Source organism: Pseudophryne corroboree, chromosome 1 (assembly GCF_028390025.1).
Source record: "Pseudophryne corroboree isolate aPseCor3 chromosome 1, aPseCor3.hap2, whole genome shotgun sequence".
In the NCBI taxonomy this organism is placed as follows: Eukaryota; Metazoa; Chordata; class Amphibia; order Anura; family Myobatrachidae; genus Pseudophryne; species Pseudophryne corroboree.
The window spans coordinates 529,267,397-529,279,622 of NC_086444.1; the positions used below are offsets into that span (position 1 = coordinate 529,267,397).

A 12,226-nucleotide genomic window follows, 5' to 3' on the forward strand; every position below is an offset into this window, starting at 1 on the left:
AGCACACTTGTGTCGCTTAGCTTAGTCATACAGCCACCTCGGTGCAACTTTTATACCTAAAAGAAATATTGTGAGGTGTGAGGTATTCAGAATAGACTGGAAATTAGTGATGAGCGGGTTCGGTTCGTCGGAATCCGAACCCCCCCGAACTTCACCCTTTTTACACGGGTCCGAGGCAGACTCGGATCCTCCCGCCTTGCTCGGTTAACCCGAGCGTGCCCGAACGTCATCATCCCGCAGTCGGATTCTCGCGAGATTCGTATTCAATATAAGGAGCCGCGCGTCGCCGCATATTTTTCACTTGTGCATTGGAAATGATAGTGAGAGGACGTGGCTGGCGTCCTCTCAGTTTTATTCAGGTGGCTGCAAATATCTGTGCTCACTGCTTTATTGTGGGGACTGGGGACCAGCAGTATTATATAGGAGGAGTACAGTGCAGAGTTTTGCTGACCAGTGACCACCAGTATTATACGTTCTCTGCCTGAAAAACGCTCCGTATCTGTGCTCAGTGTGCTGCATATATCTGTGCTCACACTGCTTTATTGTGGGGACTGGGGACCAGCCGTATTATATAGGAGGAGTACAGTGCAGAGTTTTGCTGACCAGTGACCACCAGTATTATACGTTCTCTGCCTGAAAAACGCTCTATATCTGTTCTCAGTGTGCTGCATATATCTGTGCTCACACTGCTTTATTGTGGGGACTGGGGACCACCAGTATTATATAGGAGGAGTACAGTGCAGAGTTTTGCTGACCAGTGACCACCAGTATTATTCGTTCTCTGCCTGAAAAACGCTCCATATCTGTGTTGCATTGTAGTATATAGTAGGAGTACAGTGCATAATTTTGCTGACCACCAGTATATAATATATAGCAGTACAGTACAGAAGGCCACTGCTCTACCTACCTCTGTGTCGTCAAGTATACTATCCATCCATACCTGTGGTGCATTTCAGTTTTGCACAGTTTGCTGACCACCAGTATATAATATATAGCAGTACGGTACAGAAGGCACTGCTCTACCTACCTCTGTGTCGTCAAGTATACTATCTATCCATACCTGTGGTGCATTTCAGTTTTGCAGTTTGCTGACCACCAGTATATAATATATAGCAGTACAGTACAGAAGGCCACTGCTCTACCTACCTCTGTGTTGTCAAGTATACTATCCATCCATACCCGTGGTGCATTTCAGTTGTGCGCAGTATATATAGTAGTAGGCCATTGCTATTGATACTGGCATATAATTCCACACATTAAAAAATGGAGAACAAAAATGTGGAGGGTAAAATAGGGAAAGATCAAGATCCACTTCCACCTTGTGCTGAAGCTGCTGCCACTAGTCATGGCCGAGACGATGAAATGCCATCAACGTCGTCTGCCAAGGCCGATGCCCAATGTCATAGTAGAGAGCATGTAAAATCCAAAAAACAAAAGTTCAGTAAAATGACCCAAAAATCTAAATTAAAAGCATCTGAGGAGAAGCGTAAACTTGCCAATATGCCATTCACGACACAGAGTGGCAAGGAACGGCTGAGGCCCTGGCCTATGTTCATGGCTAGTGGGTCAGATTCACATGAGGATGGAAGCACTCATCCTATCGCTAGAAAACTGCAGTGCCACTCCTAGATGGGCCAGGTGTTTGTGTCGGCCACTTGGGTCGCTTAGCTTAGTCACACAGCTACCTCATTGCGCCTCTTTTTTTCTTTGCATCATGTGCTGTTTGGGGACTATTGTTTTGAAGTGCCATCCTGCCTGACACTGCAGTGCCACTCCTAGATGGGCCAGGTGTTTGTGTAGGCCACTTGTGTCGCTTAGCTTAGCCATCCAGCGACCTTGGTGCACCTCTTTTTTTCTTTGCATCATGTGCTGTTTGAGGACTATTTTTTTGAAGTGCCATCCTGTCTGACACTGCAGTGCCACTCCTAGATGGGCCAGGTGTTTGTGTTGGCCACTTGGGTCACTTAGCTTAGTCATCCAGCGACCTCGGAGCAAATTTTAGGACTAAAAATAATATTGTGAGGTGTGAGGTGTTCAGAATAGACTGAAAATGAGTGGAAATTATGGTTATTGAGGTTAATAATACTATGGGATCAAAATGACCCCCAAATTCTATGATTTAAGCTGTTTTTGAGGGTTTTTTGTAAAAACACACCCGAATCCAAAACACACCCGAATCCGACAAAAAAATTTCAGGGAGGTTTTGCCAAAACGCGTCTGAATCCAAAACATGGCAGCGGAACCGAATCCAAAACCAAAACACAAAACCCGAAAAATGTCCGGTGCACATCACTACTGGAAATGAGTGGAAATGAATGTTATTAAGGTTAATAATACTGTAGGAGCAAAACTACCCCCAAATTCTGTGATTTTAGCTGTTTTTATGTTTTTTTTCATAAATCATCCAGATCCAAAACCAAAACCAAAACACGAAAGGGTGGTTTTGGCAAAACCAAGCCAAAACCAAAACACAAAAGTGGAATTAGAACCAAAACCAAAACATAAAACACGAAAAGTGCCCGCCGCACATCTCTACAGTTCTCACCACCCATGCTGATTATGGATGAACTTGGACTTAAACGGCATCAGGACTGTCACTATTCATCTCTATGACCCCGAAAACTATTGATTTTTACATGTCACCCCCTCCACCTCCACCCCCACCCCTAGGGGTGCTAGGGGTGTCTTAACCCCACAGTATTTTTTTCCAGATTGTAAGTGATATGTGTACCATGTTTGGTATAAATTGCTCCAGGCATTCCAGAGTTATGCTGGAACATACATATACACATACACACTTACATCCATTTTTATATTTATAGATTTACAGTCAGAGGTACTAAAGCACCTGCAATTAAACTTTGTTTATTAGTTACAATCCCCACATTTAACTCTGAGCTCTACCAGATATTGCATAGATGCACTAGCCAGGAAAGCACTTTTAGGTGATATATAGGTGATGACAGGTATTAATATACCCATCATACTGTACATATGCTGCAATATCCGTGGCTTCCCGTCTGCACGGCTCTATGTACACACTGATGGAACAAAGCTCCTCTTCCTTCTCCCTACCCAAAGGATGGTGCTGTTAGGCTGCCGGTACCCGCTGCAGACTTCTGCTCTTGTCCCAGCGGCACAGCAGGAGGAGGATGCACACTCACTAACAGCCTAGCACTGGCAGCGCAGTGACAAGGGTGCCTGACTAGGAGGAAATGAGGGAGCAATGTTGGATGAATAGCCCAGTGCAGAGAGCAGGGTGGGCCCCATTGCCTGAAGGACATTAGGGATGCAGAGCCGACCTTGTGTCTACTGGACTGATAGTAGAGTCCTCTATCAGTGCTGAGGATCACAGCCACATACTGCCTCTAATTAGACAGCTGTACATTTTTTGTGATGCACTGCTGTCTTTGAATTAAAGGCAGCTCATATCCATTGTAACTGGCAGTGTCATAGTCTGCATGAATAAGTGCCAAACTGAGGAAAGCACAAGGGGTGAGGGACCCTGTCACAGATAGAGCAGAGGCCACTGTGTTCCTGCTCCCAACATTGTTTTATGCCCCGTGTTATCCGCACTGCACAGGACATTATGCATGTATCCAAGTCACTCACTGTCTCTCCCTGTCACCCATTGCCACTGCCAGTCACCCTCTGCCTCCCCCTACCTTCCATTGTCACCCTCTGCCTCCCCTTGTCACCACTGCTGTGCAGCAAATTGTGAACTTGGGTTGGGGTAGAGGAGGGGGCCCAGATTTTAATTTTGCACCTGGACCCACCACTCACAAGTTCCGCCACTGAGTAGTTGGTTATTATAACCAATGCTTTTGCAAATGTTTTAGGTGTGGTTAAACCATACAGTATGCCATATATGTGTACAATTAGAATATATTTCTAATAACAATACAAATTTACACTTATGAAGATTTCATTAGTTGTGATAGCAGTCATTTCATCAGTACTGTATATTGGAATGTACACTGCATGGGGGTAGAAAATACAGATATAAGGGTTTGTGTACTAGCCTTCAAGTTGCACTCTCTGTTTAAACTCCAGTGAGTCTGCCTATATTTTTAAAGCTGTAAATATTTAAAAGGCAAAACCAACCTGGTTTTGATTGCTGCTTTAAAAATACATGCAGACTCATCGACATATCAGCAGAAAATGCAGCTTGAAGGCTATTACATATGCCCCATGAAACAGTATGGGGTTTAAGCTTTGGAGAGAGATAAAGTACCAACCAACCACCCCCTGTCAAAGACAGTCTGTAATATGGCAGTTAGGAGCTGATTGAATGGTACTTTATCTCTCTTCACTATATCTCTCTCCAAGGCTTAGTAAATAGTGAAAACAGTGGAGAAGTGGGCCAGCCGAGAAGTTGCCCATTGCAACCAATCAGTGTTGAGGTAACATTTATAAAGTGCATTCTATAAAATTATATGTAGCAGCGGATTGGTTGCCTTGGGCAACTTCTCCCCTGGATCACTTCTCCATGCTTTTCACTGATTCATGAATAGACCCCTAAGTGAGAGAGTTGCTTTTTTAATTTTTAAAATATACACTGGATGGAAGTAGAAAAAATAGATATAAATGTTTCTGTGAAAGAGTAGCTTTTTGAATACTTTGTTTATGCCTTTTTACAACTTGATGGATTGCTGGACATGCCCCAGAGTGACGAAAAGAAGGTGGTAGTGTGCCGCAATTTCATGCCTCATATCTGCAAGGCCACTTTAAAGCCATGAGGCCAATCCCCTGTTTTAGACAGGATCCTAGGGATTGGCTTCACTGGGGATCACAGGGTTTGTCTTGTAAACAAATTAAAAATGTTAAAGCTATTAAAGTAAACAATTTGATAATAAATATTATTATCACATACCAATCACTGTCACACATCATTTATATTGTCAGTTTATCAGGTATCTCAATGTTATTTATTTAAAAGTTGAAGAAAAAAAATAGTTTGCGTAATCATCAACATGTTAACCGTACTTGAGAAAACTGGCAGCTGATCATCAATGAGTACCAGCCAATCTCTTGGTTTGCAATGGGTTATCATAGAGACCCCTCATCTCAAGACCCGGTAGTCAGTTGATCAGACCACTTCAAAATGGAAACAGCCAATACTACAAAGTACATTGGGGGTAATTTAGACCTGATCGCTCGCTAGCTTTTTTGCAGCGCTGCGATCAGGTCAGAACTGCGCATGCGTATGCACCGCAATGCGCAGGCGTGTTGCACTGGTACAAAGCAAATCGTTGCTGTGCAATGGGGTTTACAAAGAATCCATTCACAAAGCTGATCGCAAGGAGATTGACCGGAAGAGGGCGTTTGTGGGTGGCAACTGACCATTTTCAGGGAATGGTTAGAAAAATGCAGGCTTGTCCAAGCGTTTGCAGGGCGGGTGTCTGACGTCAATTTCTGTCCAGGGCAGGCTGAAGTGATCGCAGCGGCTGAGTAAGTCCTGGGCTACTCAGAAAATGCACAAGATCTTTTTGTACCACTCAGCTGCACATGCAATCGCACACGTGCACAGCTAAAAAACACTCCCCAGTGGGTGCCGACTATGTGAACGCAGGACTGCAAAGCACAGCTAGCGAGCGATCAGGTCTGAATTACCCCCATTGCCAAGTCCAGGGGTCACTATCTCTTTTAATCCCTGGTGACTGTCCCTAAAAACCCGTATGTGGCTTCCTGACACTGGTGAACATATTAGCAAAAGTGCTCTGACATCTTGCTGTTGGACTACTTCATATGGAACAATTTGATTAATTCTTAATAGTTTAAATTCATATAGACCATTATTATCTTACTATCTTGTAACTTCAGAATAATAATCATCTAGAGCAGTGATTTTCAACCTTTTTTCACTCGCGGCACACTCGAACAATATTCTAAAATTGCCTAGGCACATCATCCGTTCCCCACAGAAAAAAATCCTTAAAAACACACATTGGCCCTCACAGTAATAAAAAATCCACACATACATTGGCCTACACAGAAAAAACAATCACATTGCTCCCCACATAAATCAAGTTGCTCCTTACATAAATCCTATTGCTCCACACATAAATCAATCACATTGCTCCCCACATAAATCATGTTGCTCACACATAAAACAATAACATTTCTCCCCACATAAATCCTATTGCTCCCCACATGAATTATTCACATTGTTCCCCCCCATAAATCCATAAATCCTATTGCTCCCCACAGGAGAAATAACATAGCAAGTATTAGCCCCTACCAGTCAGTTGTCCTCCTCCCTGTCCCTCAGTGGCAGAGGTTGTTAATTGTGGATTGCTGCGAATACTGAGCAGCGGGCGATCGGGCAGGTGTGGATGTGGGTGGGCAAGGAAAGCTGTGGATGCAGGTGGGAACTGGAAGATGTGTATGTAGGCGGGTGGGTTGGCTGGGTGGTGAGATGCGGCGGCCGTGATCTATGATATCACACCGCCGTGTCATCAAGGCACAGGTCACAGCCAGAGCATGAATGATCCTCTCAGAAGAGCCTGGGCCAACAGTTCACTCTGAAGGTGCAGGAAGCTGCTCTGGCTACGCGGCACACCTTACAACTGGTAGCAGCACACTAGTGTGCCACGGCACACTGGTTGAAAAAGCCTACCTTACACATTATGCCAACCTTTATTAATGCCCTTATACACATAATGTCCCTTACACATATGCCACAATGTCCCTTACAAATATGCCATATATTTTTAATGCCCTTATACACATAATGATACACATAATGTCCCTTACACATACACTGCACATTATGAATGCCCTTATACACATAATGACACACATGATGTCCCTTACACATATGCCACACATTATTAATGCCCTTATACACATAATGACACACATAATGTCCCTTTCACATATGCCCCACATTATTAATGCATTTATACACAGACACACATAATGCCCCTTACACATATGCTAAACACTACTGCACAACCAACCCACCCGCACACAGCACTCACATGGCCGCTGACACTTTGACCTCTGCTTAGATACAGATGTGTCCTCATACATCTTGCCTCAATATGCCATGCAGCAGGAGATGCCTGGTGTGAGTCAGCTGGCAGCTATGCTAATGTCAGGCACTTTTTTTATGAAAATGCATCTTATTTTCATTACCATGTGGCTAGGATGCACAAGCAGCTTCTGATGATTAAAATGATATGCGGCATGCCTATATTCTGTGTGCGACTGTGACTGTATTTGCATACGAAATGCTACGTTACAGTGATTTCCAGGAATACACTGTAATGTAGCATTTCATATGCAGATACAGCTGCAGTCACACACAGAATATAGGCATGCTGCATATCATTTTAATCAGCAGAATCTGCTTGTGTCCCTAGGCATACCAAATGCCCAAGGCATTTGCCTAGATTGCCTATGCCTAGGGCCGGCTCTGCCCCAGTACTCGGATACCCCTTAAAGCAGCCTGGGTGCTTCCCATAGCTTTGCAAATGTGTGCAACTGAGATCTCTGAAATTTCTACCACCATGTAGTTATCAAATCCTATTGCTGATGTAATCCAGTGTGCTGGGGCATAACAATGTTTCAGGTTTTAATGTCAGTAAAAACTATTTTCAGATTGTCTAAGTTTTCATTCATTAATTAGTATAAAGTATAACTTTTGTAAACAATATCACTTTCTTTTAAATCTTGTATTATTTTCAATAGGATGTTTGTGCCTACTTATGAAGCAAGAATAGAAGTCTTCGCCAGTAGTTTTCACTAAAACTTGGTTGCCCCAAGATCCCACGTATTATAATTTGTTAATTAATATTGATGTTTAATCATTTCGGTCTTTATGATACCATTATAAGTAGTCTTCATATTTTGAATCTAACAAAAAGATTCAGCAGAATCAGCTCTAATTACATGATATTACATGCTTACATTAATCATGGGATCTATACAGATTTTATACTGTATAGAGAAACTGGATTATTTGTAAACAATTAATATAACTATTCTTGACAAAAGAGTGCACCAAGTAGTGCGAAAGCATAAGTGGCACAGGAGAATAAAAGGTTGTAAAACAAATGAGGCTTTCATCTACTCTAAAAGTACAAGCTTGAAAGCTAAAGTTACAGCTAATGTATTGGTTACAACATTTTAGGCATCAAGTTGATATGGAGATGTTATTATTCATGGTACATGGGAAAAAGTATATTGCATAATTTGAAGTGCACCACATTGGTTGATTTATTTTATTTTTTGATTTGTCACAAATTCCTGCATGAGAGCACAGTCATGTTATATCAGTATTACACTATATTAATTTTCCTTTTTAATGGTCCACATCATGTTATATTGGGCAGTACGGATGGTGTAATGGTTAGCATTACTGCCTCACAGCACTGAGGTCATGGGTTCAATTCCCACCATGGCCCTAACTGTGTGGAGTTTGTATATTCTCCCCGTACTTGCGTGGGTTTCCTCCGGGTACTACGGTTTCCTCCCACAATCCCAAAATATACTGGTAGGTTAATTGGCTCCCAACAAAATTAACCCTAGCATGATTGTGTGTGCGTGTACATGTGATAGGGAATATAGATTGTAAGCTCCACTGGGGCAGGGACTGATGTGAATGACCGAATATTCTCTGTAAAGCGCTGCGGAATATGTGTGCGCTATATAAATAACTGGTAATAAATAAATAAATAAATAAATAAATAAATAAATAAATATCCTGGGAAGGGAAGGGAAGAAAGAACCAAGGATAAAAGGAAATATTGATGAACACAGAATTTATTTTCTTCTGGTATGCAAATAAGCAACACACTATTTCGTATCACTATTTGGACTTATTAACACACTGTAATTTTGGAATATAAGTTATACTTGAAGAATTCTGTTGTCACCTTTATGTATGTGGGTATGTATTTATATATACTGCTATCACCTATATTTATGTAAGTGGGTGCGTGTATATATATATATATATATATGTATATATACTAGTGATGAGCGAGGTTCGGTTTTACTCGGTTTTACTCGGTTTTACTCGGTTCTCAAAACGTCATCTTATTGGCTATCCAAAACACGTGACATCCGTGAGCCAATAAGATGCCGTTTTGAGAACCGAGTAAAACCGAGTAAAACCGAGTAAAACCGAATCCGCTCATCACTAATATATACAGTGAGGATGGGGAAGTTAGGGTGACTACTAGTGTCAGTGATTATATATACACACAATCTAAACCAGTATGTGTAGTAAAAAGGTAATTCTTTAGTATATAATTTTTTTTATTTATAACAATAAGAGACAGCAAGGTTTAAAATATGTCACACAGGATCATATAAAACAGACCCAAAAAATAAAATTGAAACAGTTGAAAAAAAAACGCCTAAATTTATAAAGTCGAACTACCATATTTAAAACAGAGTAGTTAAAAAGTAATTTGGAAAGTAACCAAGGAAAATGCTTGTCTTTTTGAGGTGAGGTGCATTCAGGATCCCCAACGTGTTTCATCCACTGGACTTTGTCAAGGGGTAGAGAGGGAATAGAACTAGACCCCTTTTCAATTACAGAGAGAGGAAGTGACATCACTTCCTGTGGGGCACTGATACTGATGGTTGCATTCATCTAGGCCAATATTTATAAAATCAATTATACAGAGGGTAAGGTAGAGGGACAATGATAATGTGTATAACTTTGAAATCTAAATATTTTATTTTCTAAATATTCCATATTCTATGTTTAATCTATAAAAAGCGTCCAATAATATAAATAAACTTATGAGTCCAGGACTCCATGTTCTGTCCTGGAATCGTCATTTCTGCCCCACTTCCTGTGTCCTGTTGGACTGACTGAGCATGTCCAGGGGCTGGAATTTCCGCCCCACTTCCTGTGTCCTGTTGGACTGACTGAGCATGTCCAGGGGCTGAAATTGTCATTTCCACTTTCCAGAAGACATTTTCATCTACTTCCGGTTATGCACTTATTGTCTGGATCCCGGCTGGGGTTACTTCTTCCGCCTTGTGGAACACAAGGCGGAAGAAGTAACCCCAGCCGGGATCCAGACAATAAGTGCATAACCGGAAGTAGATGAAAATGTCTTCTGGAAAGTGGAAATGACAATTTCAGCCCCTGGACATGCTCAGTCAGTCCAACAGGACACAGGAAGTGGGGCGGAAATTCCAGCCCCTGGACATGCTCACACATCCTTCCGGTGACAAACTTCCAGAGATCGGCTGCCTATTGTCTATTGAAATGGTCAGCGACAGACATTTTCTTGAAGTATGCTTTTGAAAATAAATGTGTTTGATACAGTGAAGTCCACCTGTCATTTTCTTAGAATCTGATTCATTAAAGCTGGATTGAGTGTGTTCTCCGGAGAACATATAAGAAAGATATGGTGAAAAAAAATATTTTTAACAGCAAAATAGGGGAAAAGCTGCTATGTATCTTTAGAAGTATAGGGGGTAATTCTGAGTTGATTGCTCGCTAGCAGTTTTAAGCAGCCATGCAAAAGCTATGCCGCCGCCCACTGGGGAGTGTATTTTAGCTTAGCAGAAGTGTGAACGCTTGTGCAGCCGAGCTCTGCAAAAACAATTTGTGCAGTTTCAGAGTAGCTCTGAACCTACTGAGCGCTTGCGATCACTTCAGCCTATCTTGTTCTCGGATTTAACATCATACACCCACCCAGCGAATGCCCAGCCATGCCTGTGTTTTTTCAGACACGCCTGTGTTTTTACAAACACTCCCTGAAAACGGTCAGTTGACACCCAGAAATGCCCCTTTCCTGTCAATCTTCTTGCAGTCGTCAGTGCGAACGAAAACTTTGCTAGAACCTGAGCACAACCACAAAGAGCATTGTACCCGTATGTTATGCATGCACATTTGTTATAAATTAACAACCTATAGCAGACATGAAAATGCTATTAGACAATCGCTCAGGAAACATTGGGACATACTACTCATGGATCCCATTCTAAAGGATTTTCTGCCTCCCCATCCTCAAATGGTTTTCAAGAAGTCACACAATCTGAAGGACATCTTGGCTCCAAGCATGTTACAGGACACTAAACAAGCTGGCACATATATGCCTAAATGTACAGGCTGCTACAAGTGTGAACATTGTAATGTATGCCGGTATGTACACCCTACCAGAAGAACCTTTATCGGCAAGAACCCCACTAAAGAGCACAGAATCAAACAATTTATCAATTTCAACACAAATTCAGTTATATATGTATTAGAGTGTCAATGCAAACTACAGTATGTAGGCAAAATAAAGAGGCCTCTTAAAATAAGGATCCCAGAGCACCTCAGGAATATTAAGAACAAAGTGACCATACATGCTGTCTCCATCAATCAGATCCAGATGAACTGACTTTCAAAGGTATAGAGATGGTAACATTGGGACCCAGAGGTTGTGATCTATCCAACCTTCTGTCTAAACGCGAAATGTATTGGATATATGAACTAAACAATATGAATCCGGAAAGGCTTCAACAAGAGCTATGAAATAGCCCCTTTCCTCTGAATCAAATGAGGTGCTGTAACCTTCTTTTTAATTCTAGTATTACAGTTCAACTAGTGATAGTTACCATTGTGCTAGCCGATGCTACTTAACAACACATTGTATTTTTAATCTGTGAATAAAGCTAATTAGATCACATAGTCTTGGTCATTTGTATGCGATCGCTCTGGTTACTACAATCATACCACACTGGGCATGCCCAATCTTGTTTGATCTTGGAAGCTAAGCAGTGTCGGGCTCGGCTAGTACCGGGATGGGTGACCTCGTGGGAAGACCAGGAGTTGGAGGCTAAATAGGAGTGGATGTATATATGACCAATTTTATTTGTAAAAGATACACATTTGATTATATGTGATCTATACCTTCAGCTAGATATCACTTTCAGATTAAACTATATACTTATACATTATCACATGATATTCCTCACTATAATTACTATAACATCTAGATACACCTAATATATACTAACAATAAGAAGAAGTTTTTTCATGAAGGAGTGAGTCTCTGGTGTATAGCACAATGTATCTAGTAATAGTATGTTAATATTATAATATTTTATTTATTATTTTTTGAAAATCCTCTTTATTCTATGAGTATCTCATTTTTTCTGGAGATAAAATGGAGTGTCAGTAGGCATTGTATTATTATGACCCCTAGAGCCTAATAGTAAAATGTTATATGATTGGATATTCAGTATAATACTAATACAGTACAGTTCT

General features: G+C 41.3%; 1 pseudogene; it reads left to right on the forward strand.

Moving 5' to 3' along the window:
• Positions 1–11,678: 11,678 nt before the first annotated feature.
• On the forward strand, positions 11,679–11,797 carry LOC134936785 (5S ribosomal RNA; annotated as a pseudogene).
• The last annotated feature ends 429 nt before the right edge of the window (positions 11,798–12,226 follow it).